The sequence below is a fragment of the Taeniopygia guttata genome, chromosome 8, assembly GCF_048771995.1.
Source record: "Taeniopygia guttata chromosome 8, bTaeGut7.mat, whole genome shotgun sequence".
NCBI lineage: Eukaryota > Metazoa > Chordata > Aves > Passeriformes > Estrildidae > Taeniopygia > Taeniopygia guttata.
The window spans coordinates 3,181,926-3,190,865 of record NC_133033.1 but is presented as its reverse complement, the minus strand read 5'-3'; the positions used below and the strand labels follow the sequence as shown (position 1 = coordinate 3,190,865).

The following is an 8,940-nucleotide window of genomic DNA, read 5'->3' as shown; positions in this document are numbered from 1 at the left end:
TTCTGTTAAAAATGCAATTACCATTTGTTTTTCAAGATATAGTATCCCATTATTTTTTCCAGAGAAGTGAAATTCAATAAGGTTACAACAGAATGTAGTCCAACAGTTACCGTACTTTCAGAGCATTATTTAAGCTACAGAATTTCTTAATGATTAGAAGCATATGTAGGAAAAATCACATGCAAAATGAGAATGACTGGAGACAATTTTCCCCCAAAACACTTTTTTTCAGGCAAGTAACAGCTCATCCACCACTGTTGTTCCATCCATCACATTGGAGGTGTGAGACCCCCATCCACCCAGGGAGCCGCGAACTCAGGTCACGTCAACAAACAGGCTCAGCAGAGTCCGAGGACCCATCCTGATTTCCAGCAAGAAATATTTTGCTGTTTCTCTCCTCTTCATGTCAGACCCAAGGAAGTGAGGCCATTTTCACCACAGGCAAGCTCTTGAGCAGCAGCGACCACCCCGATGTCTGTCTAAATGCCACATCCCAGGAGGTTTTCATGCAGGTGCAGCTGCTCTTTCATGGTCCAGCACAGGTGAATCTTCATGAACCTGAAGTCAGTGACAGATTAGGACACTCATTTCCTTTCAGGATTTACTTTACTGGATCAAATGAAATCTACAGCGGATTTGTAATTTCAGAAAGCCAGGAATGGAGAGTGCTGGAGCACCCAAACCTCCTGGGGTAAACTCAGGAAAGACATGGTTGACCTCAATATTTAGGCTGAAGTTCCCCACTTGGGGTGATGTCACTGGGACATAAGGGCTCCCATATATCCCAGACTTTGGCTTCAGTGCCCTGAATCAGGAAGCCAAGTTCATATTTACTGCTCTGTGTGTGTGGTGAATACTGAAGTGCTGCCAATGTTGCATCCTCTCTCTCTCCTCCCTCACCCAGACTACGTGCAAGTAATGTCTAGGTTTTCCTGGGACCATAGACCTCTCGCCTGTAACCTCCCAGCCACAACATTTCCAGTGCTCATTAAAGCTCCAAGTCAGGGATCTGTCACCAGGAATGGGCAAACTGAGGCATTACGAGCCTAAACCAAGTGGTGTGAGCAGACCTACAGTGTCTGTGCCATCTGGGAATGATCCCAGAAGATGGGATGCTCAGTCCCCTTCTGTTAGAGTCCAAAATGTCCCTTTTCTGCTGTAGAAGCCAGTTGTGAAGGGAATACACTCAGACTTCAGCCAGATAATGAAATGCAGTTAGCAGAAAGTGCTGCAGGGAGCCCTCCCTATACCCCCCGACCCTGGATCACCCTTGGCTTTTTGGTCCAAGATTTTATTCCTTTCGCACCGGTGGATCTGCGCCGCGTTGGCAGCGCCGCCCCGCAGGCACATCCCGTCGGATGCACCGAGTCAGATTTGGGGGTGCCGGGTGCTTCCCCCCGCGGCAGCGCCAGAGGCAGCGCCCACCCTCCCCTGGCACGGCGCTCCCACCGTCTGCCGCAACCTGGCTGCAGCCCGGCCTGTTCCCCATCTCCCCACAAACCTCGGGAAAACTCTCCCGTCTGAGGCGCACCTTTTCAGTATTCACAGAGAAGAGTACAGTCACATATTCCTCTCAAAGCCACAAGGACTTGACTAGAGCTAAAATGTCATTTATGTACATATCACAAGCGTTTTTCTAGGCACAGATGTCTTTCTGGTGCCAATATGCTGTTTATGTACTTATCTGTCACAAGCACATGTCTACATACATATGCCCTGCTGGCAGAGGCACAGAGCATTTTGAAACTCTTATTAGACTGCTAATGAATAATACGCATACAAAGGAGAAAACAGAAGGTGGGTCTATCAGGAACAGCCTCTTTCTTAACTACCTTTTAATTGTAGGAGAGGAAGAAAAGAGATGAATTTTGATATGTTGGCATCTGTGAAGGCCTGCTTAGCAGCATCCAACGCCATCATTTTAAAAGTGGATTTTTCACAGGTTTGGGTATTTTAGGGGGGAGGGGAGGATTTTTTTTTTTTTCCCTCGTAAAAAAAACCCACAAAATTTTGACACTGAGAGTATTGCAAATCCTGGTGCCAATGATGTATGATAGTGTGATTGTCACCATGGAATGCTGAAAAGCTCGAGCAGCTGTTTGGCATATTGACAGTGCGAATTTAGAGCGTTTTAAATGCAAATGACAGTATTCAATTGATCGCAGGAAAACAATGGGTCATAGCCTTACCTTTCCTTGGCTATGCTCTGAATAATCAGGCTTCAAATCCATGCACAATAGGGATATTGTACACGTTCTGGGGATTTTGTTCCCCGCGTTCATGGGGGCCGATATGATGCTTCTTTTGGGCAGAGCTGAAATAGAGGTGCCGCTGAACCATCCCAGGCACCTCGCAGGGGTGAGGTGGGGAAAAGGGCATAATTTGCTCCAAATCCACCATGCCCTAAGTGTCAGCCTGTTTTTCTTCACTTCTATCCTTTTCTGCTTGCTCTTTAATCATTCCCAAGGGTGGCTGGCTTTCTGCCTGACTTGTCTCCATTATACCCTGCTGCAATCAATATGGCAAGCAGAAATCAGCAGGAGAAGGCATGTTCTGCTCCCAGTGAGAGCCGGTGGGAGGGAAGGAGATCAGGCCAGCCAGCTGCAACCCCAGCCTGGCAGGCGAGCCGAAATCCAGCCGAAAAAAGCTGTCGCCAGACGGCTGGGTCCTGTTTCCTTCCTGGTGCCCCCTGCCCGGCAGCGAGCAGCAGGTAAAGGTCTTCCTCCTTCCCCCAGCCCTGGGAGGGCAGGCAGGAAAACCTGGCCCTGGTAAAATTTACCCTGAAAGGCCTTCTTGTTTTATTTTTATTTATTTATTTATTTATTTATTTGCATTAGTGGTAAGGAAAAGAAGGGTCTCTCCAAAGCAGAAAAGTCCAGGAATGGGGGAACCACACTTTCACCTGAGGAGGTCTGTTACATGTGAACACTCGAGAGTGCTTGTTGGGTTCACTGTGGCTCAGGTCTCCAAGACTGGCCAGGATAGATTGAAGGCAGACACTGCAACTCTTGAGTACCTCTAGCACTAGATTTTTGGTTTTAAGACCCACATTTCTTTGAAAACAAGTTAAAAACACAGGCAGGAGTGGTGTGGATGAGGACATCACCGAAGCAGTGCTCTCTGCCCATGGCTTTACTTACCATGTACATATATGACATCTCCCTCCAGAATTTTAACTTGGTGATTTTCTTCCCTTTCCCTAATTTGTAAGTCTGAACTGGATATTCAAGATCCTTTCCCTCATTGCAATCCCCTGATTGCATCTAAATTATACCAGTGAGCAGAGCTTTTCTGTCTCCAGTGCTTCCATCTTCCCTTCTGATGTTTCAGTCTTAGGTACTTTGGGTCAAGCACTGACTTTTGGGTCTCCTTGATCCAGGGGCTTTGTGCTCTGGGACATTTCTGAGTGTTCCTGCAATACAACCACTGTATAAGCAGCATCACAGTTGCCAGAGCAGTTAGTGAGATGCCTCCAAGATATTCACGATCAGATTTGCACCTGGGATCAGGAGGGTGAGTGGAACATCACAAATGGCTCATGCTCTTTGTGCTGTCTGCATGTGAGATCCTTGTTGTGGGCTCCTTGCACCAGAAATTGGCTCCTCCAGGGACTCTGACAATTACAAAAAGTTCTATTTTATAAAGGGGAGGTTCATGAGGAGCTGGGGTTGGAGAACACATGGTTAATGGCATCCATTTATGGAGTCTTGTTAGAAGGCTCCACAAGTTTTTCAGGCTTTCCCAATTTTACCCAGCAGTCTCAGATGCCCATTCTGCCTAGGTACAAAAATCAAGGGACTGTACAGCTAAATGACACCTATTTCAGCATGGAGCCCTTCAGTCTCTGATGGAAGGCAATGAATAAAAAACCCCAGCATCATTATTGCCTATGCCTTCCTAAGATAAATCTGTTTACCTGTAAAACAGATGCATTAAAAACCAATCAGCCAATAGAAATAATTAGTTACAGGGTAGGCATGTGATTTGCTCAGCCTCTGGAACGGGGTAATGTCTTGCTTAGCTTGAACTCCTTCCTGATGGATGCTTGGTGAAAGGTCTTGGAGACAATGTACTCAGCTAAACGCTGGGGAGACAGAAAATTATTACTACAGAGACATTGCTCAAGTCAGCTCTGCGAGAAATTCATCACCAGCAGCATTGGCACCACACATGAGCAGCAGCGTATGGAAACTGAACTGTAAAAAGTAACAAAATCAGTGAACTAAGGGAACACTGCATACCGTGAACGTGAGGGAATGCATCGTTTCCCAGAGGGAGAAACGTTCCTATTTAGCGGGCTTTTGTTTTGTTACAGGAAACACTTGGATGGAGGGATTTAGCTGTGAACACAGAGCCTTTGTTTTCTGGGGACAAAGGGAACCCAACCGCCACAGGTTGGTAATGGGTAAACTTTCTATGCTGAGCTGGCAGGTGAAGCCTTGGGCTTGCTATAAAACACACAGGACCAGCTTCTTGTGCCTAAAATCCCGTGGCCCAAAACAGCAGCCAGTGGAGGTAAATTTATAGCTCATGTCTTCTTAGTGGCCACAAGACCACCCTAAAATAAAGCCAAGACCAAGAGGATGGGCTGCTGCAGAAGTCTGCTGCCCCCTCCCCATCGTGAGCAAGATGCTCTTGATAAACCTTTAAAAGACATCAGTGTTGTCTGTAGTCTGGAAGGCCAGTGCTGTGAGTCCTCCTGGGAAAATCCTCCTGCTTGGAAAGTGGAACTGGGGTCTCCTCTGCCCCAAAGGCTTCCTGTGAGCCCTTTTACCTGAAAGGTGGAGCACAGCGATCTTCCAAGGCTCACAATTTAACAAAGGCCCTCGTTGTTTGCAACCAGCTTGGCACATCTGGAATGAGAGAGAAGATGCCTTGACTTCAGCGAAATGAAGGGATTGATCTCATCCTACCAGAAGGAGAAGGGCAACAATAAAACAATTCCACAAGCGTCCCTTGTGATGACAAGACCAGTAGAATTTTTCCAATCCTGCTGGCAAACAGTAGAAGGCAAAAGTCTTGTGGAGACAGAAGGAATAAAAACAAAATGTCTTGCAGAGGCTAGAAAACTTTCCCAAAGCATTTTTCTTTAAACTTAAGCACATGATTTATGAGCTTATTATTAGTTTCCTCCCTTCCTTACATAAAAAGAGAAAATAAAAAAGTGTAGATTAACACATTTTTGGATATCTTCCAAACTCTCAATTCCTCTACTTAAAGGATTATTTTGACAAATCAAAAATCACTTTTTGGGTGGCCTGTAGAGACGCAGATTTGCTCTTTCTCTGTAGCAGAAATGATCCCTTCTCAGAGGGTGCTACTTGTGCTTCTCAGACAAATCACAGATAGAAATCCAGTCCAGCTTCTGATCTAATTGTAATACAATATTGCCTGCTGATTCCAGGGAATTTTTTCCAGATTGGTCAGGCTGAGGAATGCTTTAGGTACCTTAATCTCTACCTAGTCACTACTCAGGAGATACTAGAGGTTCTTTAGTGAAAGCAGAGCCTTGAGAGCTGCTACAATATTCATACATATTCACCTGGCTTATGAGAGCAGAAAATGCTCCTGAGCAGGTACAGACTGACATTGTAGGGGAAGGCACAAGGGTTGGGCTGTCTGCTGGAACTCCCTGGTGTCACTCGCCCTTGTGGCACCCAGCTGGACACAAGAATGCCACATCCATTGGGATATGCTGGCTTTCTCACTGGGATGTGGCTGCAGCTCATGGTCTGGCCCTGCCAAAGTGATCACCCTGCAGCTGGCAAGAATTCCTGGTGGCCTGAAAGAGTAATGAGCTCATTGAAGATCAAAATGCATATTGGAAAGGTAAGTGGATTAGCCAAAAAAGTGCCCAGAGAACTTCAGAGAGGCAGTTTAAGAACAAACCAAACCACTGTGAAAGAAACAATTGTCCTGGAATAGAAAAAAGAGTTATATATATGTATATATTCAAAGGCAATCTTTGAATAAAAAGAGTTACATATATGTATATATTTAAAGGCAATCTTTGTAAACAGGTTGAACATGATTATGAGGCTGGAAGAACAGATGGGAAAATGGAACAAACAGATGGAAAAACTCTATTTCTGAAAAAAAATTTATCTATTTGTAAAGCTGTAGCGACTTGGAATGAATGTTTCAAGGTTAGGAAGCTGAGGCATCAGGAAATTTATAACAAGGCCATAAATTCATCCATCTGAGATCAGTAGGATGGCAGGTCTTTTAGACGGGTAAGGTGCTTCCCAAACAGTACATTATTTCTCCATACTTATTGCCACCATCCTCAGGGATACCTTGCTCCCTTTTAAGGCTATATCACTCAGTCTACAGTTAAAAATTACCTTTCAGCTTTTCATTAAGCATAGCTGGCTAATAAAAGGAGAAAGTTCACCTTGCTTTCTGCTATCTAATCGCAGGTGGGAAAGAGGCCTGAGCCCACCAGCACTGTTAGAAAAGTCTCACAGACAAGAAGGGGAGAAGAAGTGAACACCATGGCTCAGCTCTCCAACTTGATGGTGAAGTAAAGGCATCTTCATTAAATGCCTCCTACCCACCCAGCTGCTCTTGAGCAACCCTCTGAGTAATTTTAGAGAGGATGATCAAGAGAAAAAGTTGGAGGAAAGGTTTGATGTAACACTGACTCCAGGGGGTAAACTCCTCTTGCAGCAACCAAGCTGCAAAGCTTGGGGTGAAATAGCCTTGCAGGGAAATGCGTGTCTTGTGTTTTAGTCAAAGAACCACCACCTGCAGAGACAAGTCCAGCCCAAGCTTCACATGCTGTTCCTTGCTGAAGAAGGGTGAGATACTTACATAAAAAAATTTTTCCAGCCAGGGACCAGATGTGCAGAAACTCTCCCTGGAGTAAATGAGTTCAGAAACCTTCAAGCAGCGCTGGGATAAGCAACAAAAACTGCATTACAGAAAGGCTGAGTTGCTGCGAGGACCAGGGGGATGGTGGTTTGGGCTGGACAGTGTAAACAGGTGCTGCTTTATGCTGTTGGCTCCAATCCCTCTGAATCACAGCTTCACAGCTGTGAGAAGGGACAGTAGAAGTGCTCCAGATCACTGGGGAGATGCAAAGATTGAATTTTTAACTGTGTGCATTTAGCAGCATGGAGGCAAAAAAGTATGTTTGCTTTCAGCACAGGGTCTGGGGTGGGGATCCAGGGGTGGGGACCAGCCAAGCGTGCTTTGTTGTCTCCCTTATCTCAGGTCATTTCTTTTAAGTCGGCGCAGGGCTTTTAAGGACTGTGTCCCATATCTGGGTCTTAGCAGATTTGCCCACATGTTTTCCTGTGTGTGTCTCTGGGACTCATAAAAGCGTCTTTAGTGCTCAAGTAAGTTCCCCTTTGAGAAGGGACTGTCAAAGACAGGCACTAATGTCATTAGGAGGTTACAAGGGGGAAACAAGAGAGAATTTGCTACAGATCCTCATTTCCATAATCTTGCCTTGGCTTCCTCGTTTGTCAGTTCTTAACCTCAATTCTTTAACCTCCAAATCTGTGGAGTCGTTGACCTTGGGGATTTGTCTTCAAACTGATTTCAAGTTTTAGGCAATCTAAATTAGGCTTCCCGTGACAGAAGACAAAACTTGGTCTTTCACCCAAATGTGAAAGACAGGCCCAGAGTGCAAGTGAAATCTTGCAATCATTTTTTCAAACCATCTGCCCATCTGCAGTCCCAGAACAATATCAGTTCGGTGCTGCCTTCCCTCTCTCTCTCAGGAATAAAGAAATTACCATAAACAAAGCAGATCAAGGGTCTTTTTAAGCCAAATGCAGCCAAGACACATTGCTTCAGAAAGGAGCAGGAGAGGAAAAAAGAGCTGCAGGGGAAGTTTCTTCCTAATTCTCATTAACTCCAGTTTGGCCGGTGATGCTGGACGCTGCAGTGTAATTTGGAGGGGATGGTGCTGTGTCCCTCTCCATGGGCACTCAATTTCCAAGGTATTTCTGTGGCAAACAAAAGTGATCACCACAGGAAAAAAAAAAGAAAAAGGAAAAAAGACTGCAGAACTGCTCCTTAAAAGTGCTCCCTAACTGTGCTGAGGAGGGAGAATACAAGAAAACAGGGAAATTAGTCTGGACACAAAGAGCCTTTTGGTGTCTCAGACCATTTCTGCGTTGCACATGGCAGTCAAACCCCTGCCTGAATCACACTCTTTATTTCAGGGAGCGAAGCTGTTGTGAGAAGATGCATTTATTTCCAAGAGTGCTCTGAGTTAGAGAGGCTGCAGCAAGCTGGCAGGGCAGCTTGGCACGAGGATTTTCTGGAGCAGCAGGTAGAGATGAACAATGGGAGCTGGATGAGTCCCTGCATGATGGGGAAACAGGGGAGGCAGAGAGATTAAATAATTCAGTGTGTGTTGATGTGATGCATGGAAAAATACCGCCAGAAGTCACAAAGCTAAATGCCTGGGTACCTCACCAATGGATCAGAGAGCAGGTTTGGGGGATAAAGGGAGGGAAAGAGGCACATCCGTGCTGGGGAGCAGCTTGTGCAGCGGTGGCTGCGGAGAGGCTGCCCCCGAGGTGCCGAGAGGGGGAAGGAGATCTGCGGGAGCCTCAGCCTCATTATTTTTATGTTCAGCTGCCTAATTACTACGTGTCAGCTGTCTGTTGGAAGGAACGATGTACTGCAGCCTCTCGTTTGGGAATTTATAGTGATTAATGGGCCTGGAGGGAATGACTAACGAGGAAATGTTAGAATTAGTAAATAAGCATCACCGTGCAGTGAGTAAAGCAGGGGACATGACAAATGAGCCCAAGTATGTGAAAGATGTAAATGCTGCAGAGGGACAACCTTTGGGATGTCCTGGGGACCCACAGAAACCAAGAGGAACAGGAGGGTGGGAGCAACACAGGTGTGATCCCAGTGGGGAGACAACAAACCAAGTAAGGAGGGCCCTCCAAAGCTTTCCAGGCAGTCCTAGGCAGC

The 8,940-nt window shown here is 45.9% G+C and overlaps 1 long non-coding RNA gene across 3 annotated transcripts in view; it reads right to left on the bottom strand.

Annotated features, from left to right (window-relative positions):
- Positions 1–8,940, bottom strand: part of LOC115496127 (uncharacterized) — a 48,429-nt gene continuing 39,489 nt past the window's right edge. For 2 of the 3 annotated variants that reach the window (XR_012057096.1, XR_012057098.1), the window contains one exon: positions 2,834–5,782. This is a non-coding gene — a long non-coding RNA (uncharacterized lncRNA). Of the gene's footprint in view, positions 559–2,833; positions 5,783–8,940 lie in introns of those variants that run through there. The other variant, XR_012057097.1, reaches the window with a different exon arrangement.